This window comes from Crassostrea angulata, chromosome 7 (genome assembly GCF_025612915.1).
Source record: "Crassostrea angulata isolate pt1a10 chromosome 7, ASM2561291v2, whole genome shotgun sequence".
Classification (NCBI taxonomy): Eukaryota; Metazoa; Mollusca; class Bivalvia; order Ostreida; family Ostreidae; genus Magallana; species Magallana angulata.
In genome coordinates, this window is record NC_069117.1 from 56,815,352 (window position 1) to 56,834,468 (window position 19,117).

Here is a 19,117-nt window from a genome sequence, read left to right on the forward strand (position 1 = left end):
AAACAAATTGAAATTATAGAATATAAATTGAAATTATAAAAAATATAATTGCAAAGTTATAGAAAATAAAACAAATATTCAATACACATAGAAATAAATCAAATATTGCAAGGTTTTACATGCCATACACTGGAAAATAAAACTACCACAAATGGTATATATCTTTTTTGAAGTATGTCTATTAGTTCAAATAAGGAAGTGTTAGGAAAAGATACAAATATGAATAAATGTACATGTAATACCCCAGCAAACCTGATAGACAAACACATCTACAGTCACAGTTCACTACATCAAATAATTACATGTTTCAATATATGTCTCGTTAATGAAGAAATGCATTGAGTCATTATTTGTTTGTTCAGGCAACCTTTCAGGCCCATGAGTCTACTGATTTTTAAACTTTTAATTTATAATATTATATTTAATGTCTGTTTAATTTTGTATTTGAACATAGATAATCGTTCGCTTGGCCTTGCAAATTGGTATAACCTGTATCATCAATCCATTCTTGCTGTTACCTTTGACTCCCTTGGTTTTAGTGATTTACCTAATTAGATGGTTTTCGTTACCAACCACCAGAAATATGAAACGCTTAGAGGCCATGAGTAAGTGTTACAAGTAAAGGGTTATGTGCAAGGTCTTAGCTGATAATAACCTTTATATGGCAATTTTCGATATTGAAGCGTATGCTAGATTAGCCATAACAAGCATTTATTCAATCAAGGCATATAGCAGGACTTGTATACATGTATCTACTCTAGCAAATACAATAACCACTAAGATCTCTCATTGAACACATGTCAGATCATCTAAAATTTACAAAAAAATTATTTGATTCTTTATCATCCACACATTTCGTTCTTTGTTTAGCCAAGAGCCCTATCTTCTCCCACATCTCTGACACTCTGGTGGGTCTCCAGTAAATCCGAGCCCTGGGGATGAGTCGGAAGTTCCTGCAGGATTTTGACAGATTCCAGGACCGACACACCGGCGCCTTCTTTCTGTATCTGTCTGCCAACCGCTGGTATAGTCTGCGCTCTCTCTTCTTCCTCGACATCTACTTCATCCTTGTCATCCTGTTGTCATTGGTTCTTAGGGATAGTAAGTAATGGTCTCAAGAAGAAAGTAATCAGACGTCCCACAAAGATAGTAAGTAGTGGTCCCAATAAGATAGTATGTATTGGTCCCAGTAAGATAGTAAGTAGTTGTCTCAGATAGTAAGTAGTGGTCTCAGATAGTAAGAAGTGGTCACAGAAAGGTAGTAAGTAGTGGTCCCACAAAGATAGTAAGTAGTTGTCCCAGTAAGAAAGTAAGAGGTTGTCCCTATTTATATAATAGTGTTGTGTTGTGCATGTACTATGCCTAAATAGTAGTCAGGGTTTGATACATAGTGCACGAGCCGGAGGCTCGTGCACTATGTATCAAACCCTGACTACTATTTAGGCATAGTACATGCACAACACAACACTATTGTTATTATTATGCCGACTGTTGAATATACTGACGTGCTTTGTTATCAGTAGCTGTGACGTTCGAGTGTTGACAAGTCCCTAAAAATAATCGCTTGAAAAACAGGCGTTTGTTTTGTTTTTTTCAAATTAATCAATTGATTTGATTGTTTATTTAATAAACAAGTTGTTGTACAATAAAAAGTCAACAAAGGTTTATGTTCTTTTCAAGATATGAGAGACGTTTGGCCTTACCGAGAAAACTCGAAATGTTTAGCAGACGAAATCTCTTTGAATTTTTTTCTTGTACATTCTTTATCAAGCGTCATTTAAAAAAGCGTTTTTGTGATTCTCATGTAGAATTTCTTTGAAAAATGTTCAATCAATTTGTTCAAAAGTTTATAAGAAATTAAACTTTAGAATTACCGCCAATAATGAAGTGTTTTTTAAAAAATGAATAATTTTAATTGCTTGATGTCAGTCGTGTATATCTACGTTTTATATATATAGATACCGTAAGATATAATAACGGCGAATGTAGCGTAGCGGTAACGTGTTGGGCTTCAAGCTGGAATGATTTTAGCGTCGTGAGTTCGAATCCCGTTGAAAATATTTGCCGTGCTCTATTTCGGCATAGTATGCTTACGCTATATAAATCCTTTGATACTATGCGAAAATAGATGAGTATTGAATATATAGTGACAAACTGACAGAAGGCATAATAATATATAATAAGTCGTGGTCCAAGTAAGATAGTAAGTAGTGATCCCAGTAGGACGGTAAGTAGTGGTCCCAGTAAGATAAAAAAAGTAGTGGTCCCACCAAGATAGAAAGTAATGGTTTTAGTAAGATAGTAAGTGGTGGTCTTAGTGAGATAGTAAGTAGTGTCTCATAAGATAGTAAGTAGTGGTCTCATGGAGATAGTTTGAGGTGGTCCCAATAAGCCATTAAGTAATTCTCTCAGTAAGATAGAAAGAAATGGTCAAAGAAAGATGGTATGTATCAGTTTCAATGAAATAATAAAAAGTGATCTAAATGAGATAGTATGAAGTGGTTTTAGTAAGAAGTGGAGTCCGTGAGAAAGTAATTAGTGGTCCCAGTAAGATATTAAGTAGTGGTCCCAGTAAGATGATAAGTAATTTAATAAGATACTAAAAAGTGGTCTCAGTGAGATATTAAGAGGTGAACGTAAATAAAAAGATAGCAAGTAGGGGTGACCGTAAGATAATAAGTAGAAAACCCGTTAATTAATTAAGAAGTAGTTCTGTAAGATAATAAGTATTGTTCTCAGGAAGATAGTAAGTAGTGGTCTCAGTAAGATTGGTAAGTAGTTGTCTCAGAAAAATAGCATTTAGTGGCCCCACCAAGATTGTAGGCAGTGGTTTCAGTAAGATTATAAATGGTGGTCTTTGTTATATTGTAAGTAGTGATAGAAAGATAATAACAAGTTGCCTTAGTAAAAAGGTAACCAGTGATAGAAGGATAATTAGAAGTTTCCTCAGTAAAATAGTAAGTAGTGGTCTCAATGAGATAGTATGCAGTGGATGCTGTAAAATAATGTACAATGGTCTCAGTTATATGATTAATACCAAGAAATCAGCATCAATAAATCTAGTCATTTTAGGTAAGTTCCTTTGGGAAATAACATGATTTTGACAGTAAAAAAACAAATCAACAGATATATAAATGTTGATTGTTTTTTAAACTGTGTAAAAATGAATTATTGAATTTTTTCTCACTATAAACCGCATCCGTATTTGTTGTTTACTTCAGTGATCGGATTGTCCGGCGGGTTGTTTGGAATGGCTCTTAACTATTTGCTAACAATGGCTGACCCTTTTGAGGGCATGATGAGGTTGTCTGCGGTCCTAAACACACAAGTAGGATTCCATTTAGATCCATTTACTTGTTTCTGTACATGTATTTCCGAAGTTCTTTAGTCTTAGGAGAAGAATTTTGCTCTAATGTTACTTCTACTTTTAATAGTTCTAAAATGGCTTTGATTATAGATTACTTCTGTGGAAAGAATCATGTCATTTACAAGGCTAGAACAGGAGGCCTCCAAAGTCTCTGATTTCCCGCCCCCTTCCTCCTGGCCTCAAAATGGGGAGATTAAACTAGTCAATGTTGGACTACGGTACTCATCTGATACTGACCACGTCTTACACAATATAACCTGTCTTATCAAAAGCAGAGAGAAGGTAAGCCCAGAGTTAAATCAGATGTAAAACCATTATGAATGAGACAGATTGACAGACAGTCTAATTAAAATAAGACTTGTAATTCCGCTCCTCTCCGATACGCTATACAAGATCTAAAATACCCATTCAAGGTCATTTTACAGAGAACTTTCAATTATGAATAAACATAAATATTTAAACCAATTAGATTTTAGCTTCGATAATCAAGTCTTAAATTAGTTTAATAGCTTTATTTCTTTCAACTCAAGAGCTAATGGTCAATCGTCTCTATTATGCGAAATTTACTTTTTCCTGAAAATCGTGTGTAAAATATCCGACCAAACTTCTAGTTTTTAAACATTTGATTGAAACATTAACAAGCATCGAGCTTTGTTAACAACACCAAAAAATCTAAACCCTGTATATTGCTTTTAACTCAAATTTTTACGAGACTTCTAAAACACCTTTACAAACCTTTTTAACATTTAAAACGGAAAAATAAAATAAATAACTTGATCTCAAATCGTTTCGCGGTCTCTTCAAAATCGACACATGCACTTCGACATGACTATTTACTACACGAAGCATCTCGAGGACTCGAGGTTTATCGGTTATAAAGAAACAAATATCCGAAATACCGAACATGCAAGATTTCGACTGCAGCGAATTCATTGTCGCAATAAAAAAACAACGGTTTTATGAGAAAAACTTCAAACAGTAACCCAGTATTTATTGAAAGCATAACCAACACAGGATGTTGAGGAGTTTACTTCCGTGGGTAGCTTACTCACTATACTGGCGACTGCAACATAGAAATCGACACCAGAATCAGCAAGGCAAATCAAGCTTTTGCAATTCTGAACCCTAAATTGAGATCCACAACACTGAACATCTACACCAAAATCAAGGTCTTTAATAGGAAAGTTCTTGGTGTCCTTCTATATGGTATACAGTGATGGAAAATCTGTAGTTTTTGAAAGAAAAACGAAGTCTTTTAAACAAAATCCCTCAGACGTATCTATACTTATGAAATAAGACTTTTTGAAAATAAACTACAAAACGCCTGCACCAGGAAACTTCTCACACCTTTGGTATACCATCACATGTGAGATGATGTCCGTTAGCTATAGTTGAATTTCAAAAATCCATTTAAAAAATTATGGTTCAACATATAAAGCATCGTATCATATTTAAATTAATGTGTATAGTGTTAATTCCCGCGCTTGCGGGGGGTTTCATCTAGTATCTAACGATTTGGCCAAACACCATCTCAAATGAACGGTTGAAAAGATTTAGGATGACTACAATATCACAGATCATCCAAACAAGACGCTGGCGATGGCTTAGTCATGTTCTGCGCATGCCCTCCAACTCACTACCCATGGTCGTCCTTAGCTTAGATGGACACCCCAGGGAAAAGGAAAAAAAAGACCAGCCAAAGGAGAAGTTGAGACGATCTTCCCTAAAAGACCTGAATAGCAGATGCCTGATCATGGAGACAGCACCTCGAGTAGACAGTTGGAAATCCCTTGTAGCTGCCTCAGGCAATTAATGGTGCATAGAGGATTGAGTGAGTGAGTGAGTGGGTGATATCATTGTTTATTTGAAAGGTCACTCTGGGATGGCTCTGTACAATATGCTTTTGGGTATTGTATAGCGTATCGTAGATATGCAGACTTTCAAGTCTAATTTTAATTACACAGGACTTGCAAATACATGAATAATATTTTGATAACCTAATAAGACGTGTTTAGATTATTAGGTACTGTAAAACCATTGGGACTTAGTTTCTGGAGATTTTTTGGTACCTTTCACCAATGAATAGGTCTAAATACCCCGAACATATTATTAAAGACATTCTTTATCCATTACAAGTTTTACTAAATCATAAATATCCCTATAAACCAATAATATTGACAATTCATCAAATTAACATTGTCATGGTGATTCAAATAATATCGGGGTCTTCCTTTTAGATTGGGATTGTGGGGAGGACTGGAGCAGGGAAGAGTTCTCTACTGGCCGCTTTACTGAGGTTAGCTGAGCCTACAGGGGAGATTTATATCGACGATGTCAATGTGGTAAAGATCGGCCTCCACGAACTCAGAAATAAAATATCTGTCATTCCACAGGTAAGGCCAACCTGACAAGTCACATACCAATCGAAGAAATTGGTTGGAAAATTTAATATGCCAGCACATGAATTCAGTTTCTCTCAACTTACATTAGACCATGGAATGATGGGAACTGAATTGATAAACGTTTTGTTTTAAGGATCCAGTTTTATTCAGTGGTACTTTAAGGAAGAATTTGGATCCTTTTGAGGAATACACAGATGACCAGCTATGGATAGCACTAGAACAGGTACTAACATAGCAGTAAGACTTGTAGATGTGTGTTGCGAAATTGTAAAAAACAAATTATAAATTGTATAAAGTTCTTTAAATGTGTTCCACTCACTAATTAAAGTCTGAAATTGAAATTTAATTAGTGTTTACAGATGTTTTAAGTCTAAGCTGCTTTGCATTCTATTACAGGTACAGCTCAAGCTGAAAGTTCAGAGTGAGAGAGAGGGTCTGTACATGGAGGTGTCTGACAGCGGACAGAACCTGAGTGTGGGGCAGAGACAGCTGGTGTGTCTGGCCAGGGCCATCCTCCGACAGAACAACATACTGGTGCTGGACGAGGCCACTGCCAATGTGGACGTCAAGTAGGTCATGGAGTCTTATGGGGGTGACAAGTAGGTCATCTATACTAATCTAAATATTTGGGTCACAAGTAGGTCACAATATCATTATATTAACTTTAAATTCATTTAGATAAAAAAAGTCATAGAAATCGTAGAGGAGTTCAAAACACTGAATCTTAGAATTATGTTATATTCAGTAGTTGAGTTATTTTGACAGCACTGACATGTTGATCAAGGAAACAATTAGAAGTCGGTTCAAGAATTGTACGGTCCTAACAGTTGCCCACAGGATTCATACCATTATGGACTCCAGTAGAGTCATGGTAAGTATCTTTGCCTTATACCTTCACACAATCACATGTTAAAAAAATGACCTAGCAGTACTAGTGTGCACAATTTAGTATATACTTCATCTCTATTTTGATAAAGTGCGCGGGTAAGTTAAGGCAACTCCGAGTTTAATGACCGTCAAAATTATGATCAATTAAAAAAACGGTTTATTTTTATGCAAACTGTGCGGAATATATATACCAAGTGAATGTGTTCACCAAGATGGAATTTTTCTACTTCGGAATAGACTAGATCTTTGAAGCTGCCATGCCATGGTATCACGTGACAGTTAAAAATAGATCACGTTTTTACCTTATCAAAAAATCAAAAAGTGTAACACTACCCCGAAGTTCATTTGAATGTTTGCTACAATAATTCGATTGGCAAGTAGTTCATATTTATTAGTATTACTGCTAGAATCCTTTTGTTAATCGCATAAAATAAATATTGTCAATATTTATCGGAAACCCTCTCAACTTCTATAATTTCATTGAAAATACTATGTATATTTCATTTAAAACAACGAAGCACAGGATTCTAGCAGCACTTTTCAAGTAGTTTAGGTCATATACCGTTGATATTTACCAATGTCATCTTTCATAATATCCGGGGTAGTGTTACACTTTTGCCTTTTTTCTACACACTGACAGAAGATAGGCTGGTCAAGCAATATAAATGTCGATCTGCTCACCTTATAACACTCGCTGATTAAACAAAATATCCATGCCTTTATTATCCTGATTATATCCTAACTGACACTCATCTAAATCTTAGGTATCTGTATTTAATACGTCTTATTTCGGCATTGTTTACACTGCATTCCGATGATTTGTCTCCCGACATGATCCTCTCTATTAAACATGCTTGTGACGTCATCAATGATAATTATACGTAATACAGAGAAATCGGAGATATATTCAGTTAGAAGAGTTTATAGTGATATTTTATGCCTGTAGTTTTTATAATTTAAACCAGAGATAAAGTTAAAATCGAAAAGTTCTGGGTTAAATATGACATCATGCTGCTTATTGTGACGTCATATCAATTAAAGGAATTTGATCGCTGAAAGTTGCCTTATCATACCCGCGTGATTTGATATAAATAACATTCGGTTTGGATATAACTGATTTTAAAATGCCTGCATGTGTCTTTATTCTAGGTTTTAAACCAGGGAAAACTTGTTGAATTTGATACACCACATCGACTTCTACAAATAGAGGATGGATTCTTCAGAAATCTGGTCCAACAGACTGGAAAAGCCCAGGCAAAGATTTTACAGACATTAGCTTTAAATTACCACAAAGAGAGGTCCTGGTATATGTTTTTATAGAGCTCTTTTAATAGTTTTTATCAAAATAAAGTGATGAATTCAGTAAATTTGTTGCATTTGTTATCTTTTATTTCCATTTCCTACGTACCTTGAGGACAATGTTGTAGCTTGCACCAAGACAAAAACAAAGATCCCACAGTCTATTGTTATAAGCCCTTAGTTCAGTATACTTTTAAACGGGTCATGGTCACGATTCAAGTCAACCACTCTATTCTTTTTAATGTTTACAATGCTTAAGAAAAGCATTTCTAATACTGTAGATTCCTAATTTAACGCAATGAATTGAAATCAGCGTAAAATTGCAAAAAGCACATCAAGCTTGTATTTTCCGGACTTGTAAACTACATGAAAATAAGATGAAAAGTCGGCCGGAATTTACCATTTTATATTCGTGCAATTTGATGGAAAACAGTTGAATCGTGTAAAATAAGGAATCTACATTAGTCAAACAAAATTTGAGTGTCAGTCGTTGATTTATAAAAGCAACTTTTAATTCTTTGTCGTATTTTTGTTTACATTTTTAATTTCCAGGCTTAGACCAGAGATAATTGTGACAAACGCTATGTACAACATAGAAAAATCAGTTTGAAAAGAACTTAACTGATATGTTGAATAAATGTAAAATAAAACATGGCACAAGCCTTGTCTGCATAGCAAGAATTATAAGCTATGTATATTGTTTATAACTTTACGATTGACCCTCACATTTTTGTTGATCAATAAAAATGCATAACTTGAGCATTATAAGCAGTAAAAATGATGAATGAAATTGACCACAATTGTGACCATCCCCCTTTGACAATACCTGGTATGAGTCGACAATGTCAGTGACAAAAGGTGCCATATCTCCTGCATTTAACTCTACCACAAAAGTAAGCAAAAATAGTTGCCAAATGTCATGATTTGATATTAACTCTATGTGAGGCGACAATATCATTAACAAAAGGCGACAAATCTCCTGTATTTAACTCTACCCCAAAAGTAAGCGACAATAGCTGCCCAATGTCATATACATATTTCTACCCTAAACGTTAGCAACAAAAGGCGCCCAATCAACTTACCTTAAAGTTAGCAACAAAGGATGCCAGATCATCAACCCCTTAAATCAGCAACAAAATCTGCTTAAAGTCGGTAACAAAATGTGCCTAATCATCTACCTTTAATGTCAGCAATAAAAGGCGCTCACTTTTTGGAAAGTGCTTATCAAAAATTTGGTTGATTTGGATCACTAGCTATATTTGATTTGGGTACTCTTGTGTATGTTTGAAATGCAGAACTTCAAAGGGGATAAGAAAGATTAAATATATCAGAAAAGTTAATTTTGGGTTATTGTGTAAAATCTTGTTACTCAATTTTTCCGAAAAGCATAACAAAACTAAAATGTACAGTGTTGCTTTATTTTGTTTGCAAAAGTTTTTTGCGATTGCTACAACTTTTTGTCCCATCCGTCTAAAAAATAAACGAACTTTCATTATTTTTTTATGATATTATGATGATTTTAACATTTACGTATAAATGATTTGGGTATTGATAACCAACAACGAATCGTTGTTAATTGAAACAATGATAAAGCAGAGTAAGTAATTGTAGAGTTTGAATTCATGGCCTCTCATAGTTGGTGTTCATGCGATGCTTGATTCGCGTTTTGTCATAGTCAAGTTGAGTTGATAGGAAATGTTTGATTTGGGTATTTGTGTTATTGTCACAAATCAGTATCTACCTGTATTATATTTTTACGCATAAGTATTCTGTAGGCACCCTCTTAAAGCTCCTGTGTAACTATTTTTTTATACCCGTAGTGTACCTCTCTGGACACGGTGTCAGCTATTTCAAATTTCGCAAGCCCTTCTACAAAGAAGCAAGTACGTTCCTTTCTCGGTCTGGCAGGATTCTATCACAAGTTCATACCAAACTTTTCTGCTGTGGCAGCACCACTGACAGATCTTACCAAGAAGGGCCTATCAAACAAGGTGGTGTTAGGTGAAGACAGGAGAACGCTTTTACAGCCCTCAAATCGGTGCTTATGGTAACGCCTGATTTGATATTGCCAAATTTGAATGAAACGTTTATTTTACAGACAGACGCTTCTGATTTGGGAGTTGGCGCAGTGTTCCTTCAGTACGAGGATGGTGTAAAAAGCCAATCGCGTATGCCAGCAAGAAACTTACCAAAGGGCAAGTCAACTACTCCACGATAGAGAAAGAGTGCTTGGCAATAGTATGGTCAGTGCAAAAGTTCCGGCGATATCTATACGGTAAGTAAGTACAAAGAGACGTTACTTAAGCTTGAACAACAGTTACAAGAAATTAAAGCTGATATGTCTAGTAATGCTTTTGCTAAAATGCCTTTCTTTGAAAAAACAAAAGATGATATTGATTCATATTTACGTCGTTTTGAGCGTTATGCTACAGCACAGAAGTGGAACGGCGAAACGTGGGCGGTAAACCTTAGTGTGTTGTTACGGGGAAGAGTGTTGGACACATACTCTCTTCTGCCACAAGAGAGGGCCCTAGACTATGCAACCCTGAAGGCAGCTCTGCTTAAACGTTTCGAAAAGACTGAGGATGGGTTTAGACAGCAGTTTCGCAGATGTCGCCCAGAGAGAGGTTAGAAATTTACACAGATTTCTGTTAGATTAGCGAGCTATCTCGACAGATGGATAAAAATTGAGAAAGTGAACAAGACTTTTCAAGGACTATATCACTTAGTACTTCGTTATCAATTTCTATCAGTATGCAACAAAGACTTAATTTTGTTTCTTAAAGAACGAATTCCCAATAATATTCAAGATATGTGTGCTTTGGCTGATCAATACAAGGAGGCAAGGTGTGCTAACATTCAAACATTAGTTAATTCTAGCAGAAAGGACACATCAGTTGATCCTCAGAATTCTAGCCGACCTAAAACTCAGGTTCAGCGAGATCAGATGGAAACTGCAGGGAAACCCAAAGACCAACCACCCAAAGCAAGGATAGATATTACTTGCTACAAGTGTCGAAAACCAGGCCACTTCTCATATCAGTGTTCAAAGGGACGACACTCTGTTGGGATGGCAGTCGACGGAAAAGGATCTTCGGATAGCAGTAATCAAGGCAAGTGCGCTGCATTTACTACAGTAACTACTATATCATCCGTATCCGCAGCAAACAATTTTAGTATACTGAACACTTCTTGTAACGCTAGTGCATCAGTAGGTAGCTTGCCTACAAGTGATGGTATACTTAATGAACATTTTGTGAAAGTGTTGAGAGACACTGGGTGTAATGGGGTTGTTGTGCATCAAGCGTTAGTTCCAGAGGAGCAACTGACAGGGAACAAGCGGCTTTGCATCCTTGCAGATGGATCGCAGATTGAGGCACCGATAGTTCGTGTGAGTATTGATACGCCATATTTTGTGGGTGAAGTTGATGCTTGGTGTTTGAAAAATCCTCTATTTGAGCTTATAATAGGAAACATCCCAAAAGCCAGAGACCAATCTGATCCAGATCAAAACTGGAAGCCGAGTCAGGTTTATGCGGTGATGACGCGTCAGCAGAGAAGCGGGATGGTAAGAAGGACAGACCTCTTCATATACCTGACAAAATTGGTCCAGAACTTTCGTTTAGTCCAGATGACGTCATCAGAGATCAAGGAGAAGATGAATCATTGCACAAGATAAGGCAGCTAGCTGAACAACCTGCAGACGAAAGCAGCAAAGTCCGATTCTTCCGGAAAAACGGCATTCTTTATTGACCTTTTCAAACACATACAGTTGAAAATAATAAGAAAATGTCTCAACTTATCGTATCAAAACCTTTGAGAAACAAAGTAATGTCTCTTGCACACGACTGGACATTTAGGCTCAAGTAGGACAGCATATAAAGTTATGTCTGAATTCTATTGGCCTGGGGTGCAGGCTGATGTGCGTCGTTATTGCAGATCGTGTGACATTTGTCAGAGAACGACTCCCAAAGGAAGGACAACAAAGGTTCCTCTAGGTGAAATGCGGCTTACTTATCGACGTCCCTTTTCAACGTGTAGCAGTGGACTTGATAGGACCGATCAACCAGCTACGGACCTGGGCAATCGCTATATTTTGACGCTGGTGGACTTTGCTACTCGTTATCCGAAAGCTGTAGCACTGAAAGGTATAGAGACAGAGAAAGTTGCTGAAGCTTTGATTGATATATTTTGTAGAATTGGAGTTCCGAAAGAAATGCTTACGGACCAGGGTACGCAATTTACGTCAGAGCTGATGGCAGAGTCGCCTTCTTTCCTTTAGGCAGCTTACGACAACACCTTACCACCCGATGTGCAATGGTCTTGTTGAACGCTTCAATGGGACGCTGAAATAGATTCTACGCCGTTTATGTGCAGAGCGACCGAAGGATTGGGACAAGTATCTATCAGCAGCTTTATTCGCCTACTGTGACGCTACTAAAGAAAGTTTAAGTTTCACGCAATTTGAACTTGTGTATGGTGAACTGTGAGAGGACCGATGAGAATTTTGCGTGAACTCTGGACTAAAGAGGTAAATGATCCTGAAGTTCATACTACTTATCAATACATTGTAGATCTCAAAGAGCGGCTCGAGTCAACGTGCACAATGGCCAAGGAGAACCTGAAAAAGGCAACGCAACCTGAAAAAGGCAACGAAACGGTACCGCGTCAACTACAACAAACGTGCGAAGAAGAGAGATATGAAAGTGGGTGAAAATGTACTAGTCTTGTTGCCGACATCAAGCAATAAACTTTTATTGCAATGGAGAGGTCCGTATGAGATACTTGAAACATTTGGTAAAGTAGATTACAGAATTTACATGGACGTTAAAACTTAAACATTTCATGCAAACATGTTGAAATTATACATTGACAGAGAAAACATGTTGAAATTATACGTTGATAGAGACAATGAGAATGATGCAGGTGTTTTAGGAATTGCAGGAGTTGCAGTCGTAGATCTTGCTGACGACGAAGACGATGGTGTCGATTTTGAAGATGTTTTATCAGATGTTTCTGGTGTGACGACTTTGGGATTCCACGACATCAAGTTGACGAAAAATGAACCAGTTCGTACGAAACCATATCCACTTCCGTTCGTTTCCCGGGATACCGTGTGTGAAGAAGTGCGGAAGATGATAGAAGCAGGCGTAATTGAACCGTCGTCAAGTCCATATTGTTCACCCATAGTTATTGTGAAGAAGAAGGACGGGACTAACAGATTCTGTATTGACTTTCGTGCAATCAATAAAATCACTGTTTTTGATGCTGAAACAATCCCTAACGCTGAGGACATTTTTGTTCAATTGTCAGGTTGTAGATATGTGTCTAAATTCGATCTTTCTAAGGACTACTGGCAGTTACCGTTGGGGCAATCTTCGAAGGAGATCACAGCGTTCCAGACTCCGATGGGTTTGTACCAATTTTCAGTGATGCCGTTTGGGTTAGTCAATCCGTCTGCTAGTTTTAGTCGCCTTATGAGAAAACTTCTTGAAGGGATGCAATGTGTTGATAACTTTATTTACGATGTCATTGTTTTTACTCGTACGACTTTTTACAGAGACTTCGTGCTGCGAACCTTACTGTTAAACCTAGCAAGTGTTATATAGGATATAAAAGTCTTGAGTGTCTTGGGCATATTGCAGGAAATGAGGAACTTCGACCACTTCCAGACAAAGTGTCAGCTACAGTACGTATTAGTCAGTTCTTTTCTATTGTTTGATTACCTTATTTAAACTACCGCATTGCAGACCTGGCAGACAGTGGCCACGTTTTCTTCATGACAGGTATGAGCAGCTAAGGTTTTGAGTAACCCTTTCTCCTATTAGGGGTAAGTTAAACTATTTTATACTTTTGTAATTTAACTACGGCTCAGTCTTTTTACATTACTGTGAAATTTATATTAAGTATTTTTTGTTACTTTTTGATATACTGGTTTTACGAGGTAGAACTGTTAAACATAGGTGCTTGCTCGCGCGTGTTCCTGTGTGGTCACGTGTCGAGTGTGTGTGCTTTATATTGGGATATAAATGCATGATATACTTGTATTTTTGCCGTGTAGTACGGTGTACTTGTATATTGTCCGTGTAGTACGGAGTATTTGTATATCGTTTTGACGTGGTTTTTCTTTGTTGAGAAGTGTGATACTCTTAACGCTATTCAGTGTTCGTATTCGCTGTGGTTTCGTGCTGTTGTATGGCGTGCTGTTGTTGCCATAATGTTATATTTAAGTCCGTGCGACTTAGCCTATGTTTATGTAAGGTATATTAACCATGTAACTCAAAATATGTTAATTTGTTTAATTTAATAAGGTCCCTATCCAGTTTATGGCAGTCCATCGCCATGGTTATACCTGTCCGCCACTGTCTCACGCCATGCCATATCTACCCATATCGTCCGTCTACTCACTGGATGGCATCTACTTCTATTCTACATGCCTGTAATGGAGACATGGGACACCAGAAAACATGTTATTGTTCATGTTATGTATAAATTATGTATATTTGTTTGGTTTTATTTTATATAAAAATTGTAAATAGAAATCGAATCTTGTTGTGTTTGACAGAACAGTCACGACGGCTGTCGTGAGAGTTATATAATACAATGTAAAGAATATTTCCAGCTGCACCTATTGCAACGATTCTACTTAAGCAACACTTTGCATCACTGTTACTGCAATCATAATCTAATTAAATTTAAGTTATGTTTTAGCTATAAATGAACGTACAGTTATCATCTACATTATTATATATACATTATCGCTATTTATGTTAAAAAGTACCACAAATCAAATATGAATATTATGAATGGTTTAACTCTAATAGTTATAAACATTTTATTTATTTGTCGTGATTTTTTAATTGGCTACCCCAACTGGAGAACAATTAAATAATCAAAGTACTGAAAGAACTGATAGGCGGAAGCATGATTGCAAGTTGTCAATGTCATAGTGTTATTATAACTATTTTCTTTTTAAGAATTAGTTTGATAACATAAAACACTATTCTAATACGTCAATTAAGGTATATACATGTAGTAAATGTGGAAATACTCTGTTACTGCACCAGATTAGTCTGGATCATGCCTTAAATAAAGATTCAATGAGAAGAGCAATTTAAACATCAAAACATTTGTTTTGTGAAGTACATTCGTATAACAGTTGATACTTATATGCAAGCTGAAATTACAGGAATACATTTTCATTTATTATGCCGATTTATTAAAAATGTTCATTTTGATATCAAAATGATGAAAGAATATTATAGAATTAGAATTAAGTAAACTGAACTTCTGAAACTGTAGTATTTTATTCGTTACAATAATGTTTCACAAAAATGCAGAAGTTACATTTGTACATCCCTTGATTACAGTATTTTACAGAATCAAGTAGTATGTGTGTCACTTTGCTTACCTGAGAAGCAATAGCCATTGAGAAATTAGCTTCATAGAATAATACACAAAATATCTGGACAATGTGTTGTAAAAAAGGTATTCAATAAAGAGATTTTGATTTTTTCCTTATATATTCTCAAGTTTAACAGTAACAGGATGATTTCAAAGTCATTTTTATGTGGAGAATTGCAGACCTCTAATTGATCCTCAGATTGCAGTTCATATATTTTGTTGACAAATGTTTAAAACTTAGAAAGAATGTATTTACTTACTGTACTGTATACCGAACATATTTTACAAAGATCAAACATATATGCAAATGCTGAGAATTACTGTAACAATACAATGTAAAAGCCCAGTAATTTATGGATAACTATATATTGATATTCAATAATGTACAAATTATGTGTCCTTTACAATTGCTCCTTGTTGTACTGTCAAATCACAGGTCTCTAGTATTGAAGACATTTGAACTTTTAACTTTTAAGTTTTTATTTTAATACTAATGAAATCTTCAAGAGAACTTCCACCATTACAGAACATAGACTTTCAAAGAATCCCTTTATGGCTGCATGCCGTAATGGTGTTTTTGGAAAGCATGTTATCCTGGAGTGTGCCATTTGTGGTAACAACAATTTCAATTCACTAGTGTTGTCTTGCATCCATTATACCAATGAAAACTGTCTTTTTCAGCAGGATATTCTAAAATGTGTTGATGAAAAATGAATAATGGATATGTTATCAAGCAATATTTCATTACAATATACTTGACCTCCAATAAAGAAAACATGCATTTAAAAAAAATTAATCTATAAAATATTTTGAATTTATATGTGTTTTACCTTAAATAATTTATTTTCAAAAGTATACATCGTATTTTGCAAATAAAGGATGAGATATGTAAGAAGATCACACAATATGAATTATCAATAATTGTAAGGTTATTTTGGTATATTACATACAAGTAATGGAAAATATAATGATTGAACTGTAATTGAAAGTTTAATTTTTTTCTCTCCAAAATTCTTCAGTTTTTAATTGCATTTAGTACAAGAATATTTACTATATTATTAAAGATATGACAACAAGGTATCTGAGTCAATGCTCACTAGTGATACCCCTGCTTTGATGTGTATACAAAAAAGCATAGTTAACATTACATGTTATGGGAAGTTGACATCAAATATTTTGAAAAATCAATCCTACCGAATGGCATACCTTAACAAAGACTGAGTTAAAATTTCAAGCATCTGCAATTGTTGCTGAGATATCTTTGACAAAATTTGTGTTATAGACAAACAGACACACAAGGGTAAAACAATATACCCCCTCTCCTACCGAGCATGGGTAAAATTAGTTCATACTTAAACAAGAAAACCACGGGGAATATCGTATTTACATTTAGTTGTATTTACCAACCTTAAAAATGGCGTTAAGGCAATTAAGATAAGAATTCCATCATATTTCAGATGCCCTGCTTTCATTTAGAAGTTGCAAACGTGCAATGTTTGTCCCTCTTTAAAAGTGCTGAACTGGGAAGCCAACACCGCATTTTTATAGCATCCGTCTTTTTCTTTGTTTTGGTTGAATTTAGCTGTGCACCCAAATTTAGCAACTCCCCCCTTCACCAGAGATGAAGAATGATGTTGAGCTCTCATTGTTTCCTCTTGTCAGATAATGTTAATCAGTTTCTTGACATTCATCTGAAAGAACATATACATATAGAACAAATAGATATATGTTAGGTTATTAACTATACTAGTAATCACTGTCAGGTATATATTTGAGTCTTTTTGGAATTGCAATTAATCATGAACATGGTAGATCAAAGATATACTGGTATATAGTCCAAGTTCGCATGAATTGGAAATTTTAAAATTTAAAAACAAAAGATGCAGTCATCAAAATTATCATATAAATTATGATGTAGAGAAATTTCCATAGGAAATTTTAGTCACTTTCATTATAGAGTAATGATAAGGTTATTCTGAGATACAAGTAAATACAGTAGGTAAAAGGAAAAATCATATTAATTTTTTTTAAAATGTTCAATAAATATCTTTGCAATTATAATAGCCTATCTGGAATATTCATTATATCAACCAATGAATTGTATCTTGTATGATACTTAAAAGCTATATTTGAGATATTTTTAGAGAAAATTCATTTGCATTATTCATGAGTCATTTTTAAACCAAGCTGAATATTGTAATTTTTGTAAGCAGAATGAATAAACCCTATATGATACAGTGCAGTTCGTAACAAATTATAAAATCACCATATGAACATATAGATCTGCAAAGATGTCACAAAAAATTAAAGGTTAAAAAAAACGAAATGTTATCTTCCTTTATATGCGATTCCTTTGTGCTAAATTTTATTCTTTAAAGATATCCTGAAGGCCTCGCCTTGTACACTACAGTATTCATAACAAAAGACCAACATTTCAGAATTATCGATGACATCTATGACAGTCACCAGTTGTTCTCAACGTGGGTTTGATGACAAAAATTTTTACACTGTATAACGTAATGCAGTATTGTCTGAGATTACTACGCGAAATGTTGGTATGTTTACAAATAATTTATAGGCATTGTATCATTCTAATAATCTTTTTTTTTAAATAGATTTATACACACCCTTGTTTTTTTTTTTTTAAAAAAAGCATTCATTACCTGTTTCCCTATCAATTTTTCCTTCTGTACTCATAAACACGCAATTTCAAATTGAACTATTTTTTCCCTTGGAATTTCATCTACAGGCATCAGACTCCGTGCTTATCCTTTGTTTATGTCGCATACCATCGCAAGAGTTATCGTTCGTTCCTGTACTATCAAAAACGTAAATCTACCACTTGCTATCTTTGCTATAGGCATTTTCAATGGATAACTAAAAACGATGAAGTAAAAATTTAGAGATATACTACAGTTCTATTGTCAGAAACGATGTTTAAACCGGGGTCGAACAGTGGGGGGGGGGGGGGGGGTATAGAGTTGTGTGCCCTTAGTTTAAATAACATCCGATAGTTTACCATGAAAAAGGGCAGGAATTTGACCTATGACGTTGAAGGTCATGAAAGCAATTGCAATAGGCGCTTCCGCCTAAAAAGAATACATAAAAAGAATTTTTCATTTAAAAAACATCTATTTCCTCATGTTTTAATTCCAGTTAGCAAAAGGACAGTTAAACTATGTTTAATTTTGAATATTTTAACAAACGATTAGGAAAAAACCTGAAGGTTTGGTGGTATCGAGCCCTAATTCAATAAGGTGAACAAATTGCTGGTGCTATAACCTCTGAGCCAATTAGTCACAACAAAGTGTACTGTTTAAATGCTACATGGGACATTCGCCACAAATACACGGACATATATTATTTTTTTTAAAACGTTCAATTATTGGGATCCAAAATTATATTTTGAATATACAGTGGGTCATTTTTCCACGTGTTTCTTGATTAAAATCGGTTAGTTTCCATTATTCCTTATCTTGACTATGACAAAATATGGAGCACAGACACATTTTTAAAAAGTAAAGATATTGAAATCAAGATAATTGGTTCAGGCGAGCTAAAAATCCATAACAAAAACAACAAAACGCTTTACAATCACAATGTTCCTGAAACTGTGTTGTAACGTTTTATTATAAATACTGTACCTGAAACCGACTTATGCATAATGACGTCTTTGTATAAATAAAATAGAAGCGTTTTGAATATAAAATTCAATATACTTACATAAAATCTAGTGTTGATTATCAATTGTATAATG

At 35.1% G+C, this 19,117-nt stretch overlaps 1 long non-coding RNA gene and 1 pseudogene across 1 annotated transcript; one reads left to right on the forward strand and one right to left on the reverse strand.

Moving 5' to 3' along the window:
* Positions 1 to 8,489, forward strand: part of LOC128191819 (ATP-binding cassette sub-family C member 4-like) — a 32,408-nt pseudogene extending 23,919 nt beyond the window's left edge.
* Positions 8,490 to 14,836: 6,347 nt separating this feature from the next.
* On the reverse strand, positions 14,837 to 18,304 carry LOC128191824 (uncharacterized). The gene is made up of 3 exons (XR_008244464.1): positions 18,024 to 18,304; positions 16,768 to 17,051; positions 14,837 to 16,050 (listed from the first exon to the last, which is right to left on the reverse strand). It is a non-coding gene; the product is annotated as an uncharacterized LOC128191824 (long non-coding RNA).
* Positions 18,305 to 19,117: the final 813 nt, after the last annotated feature.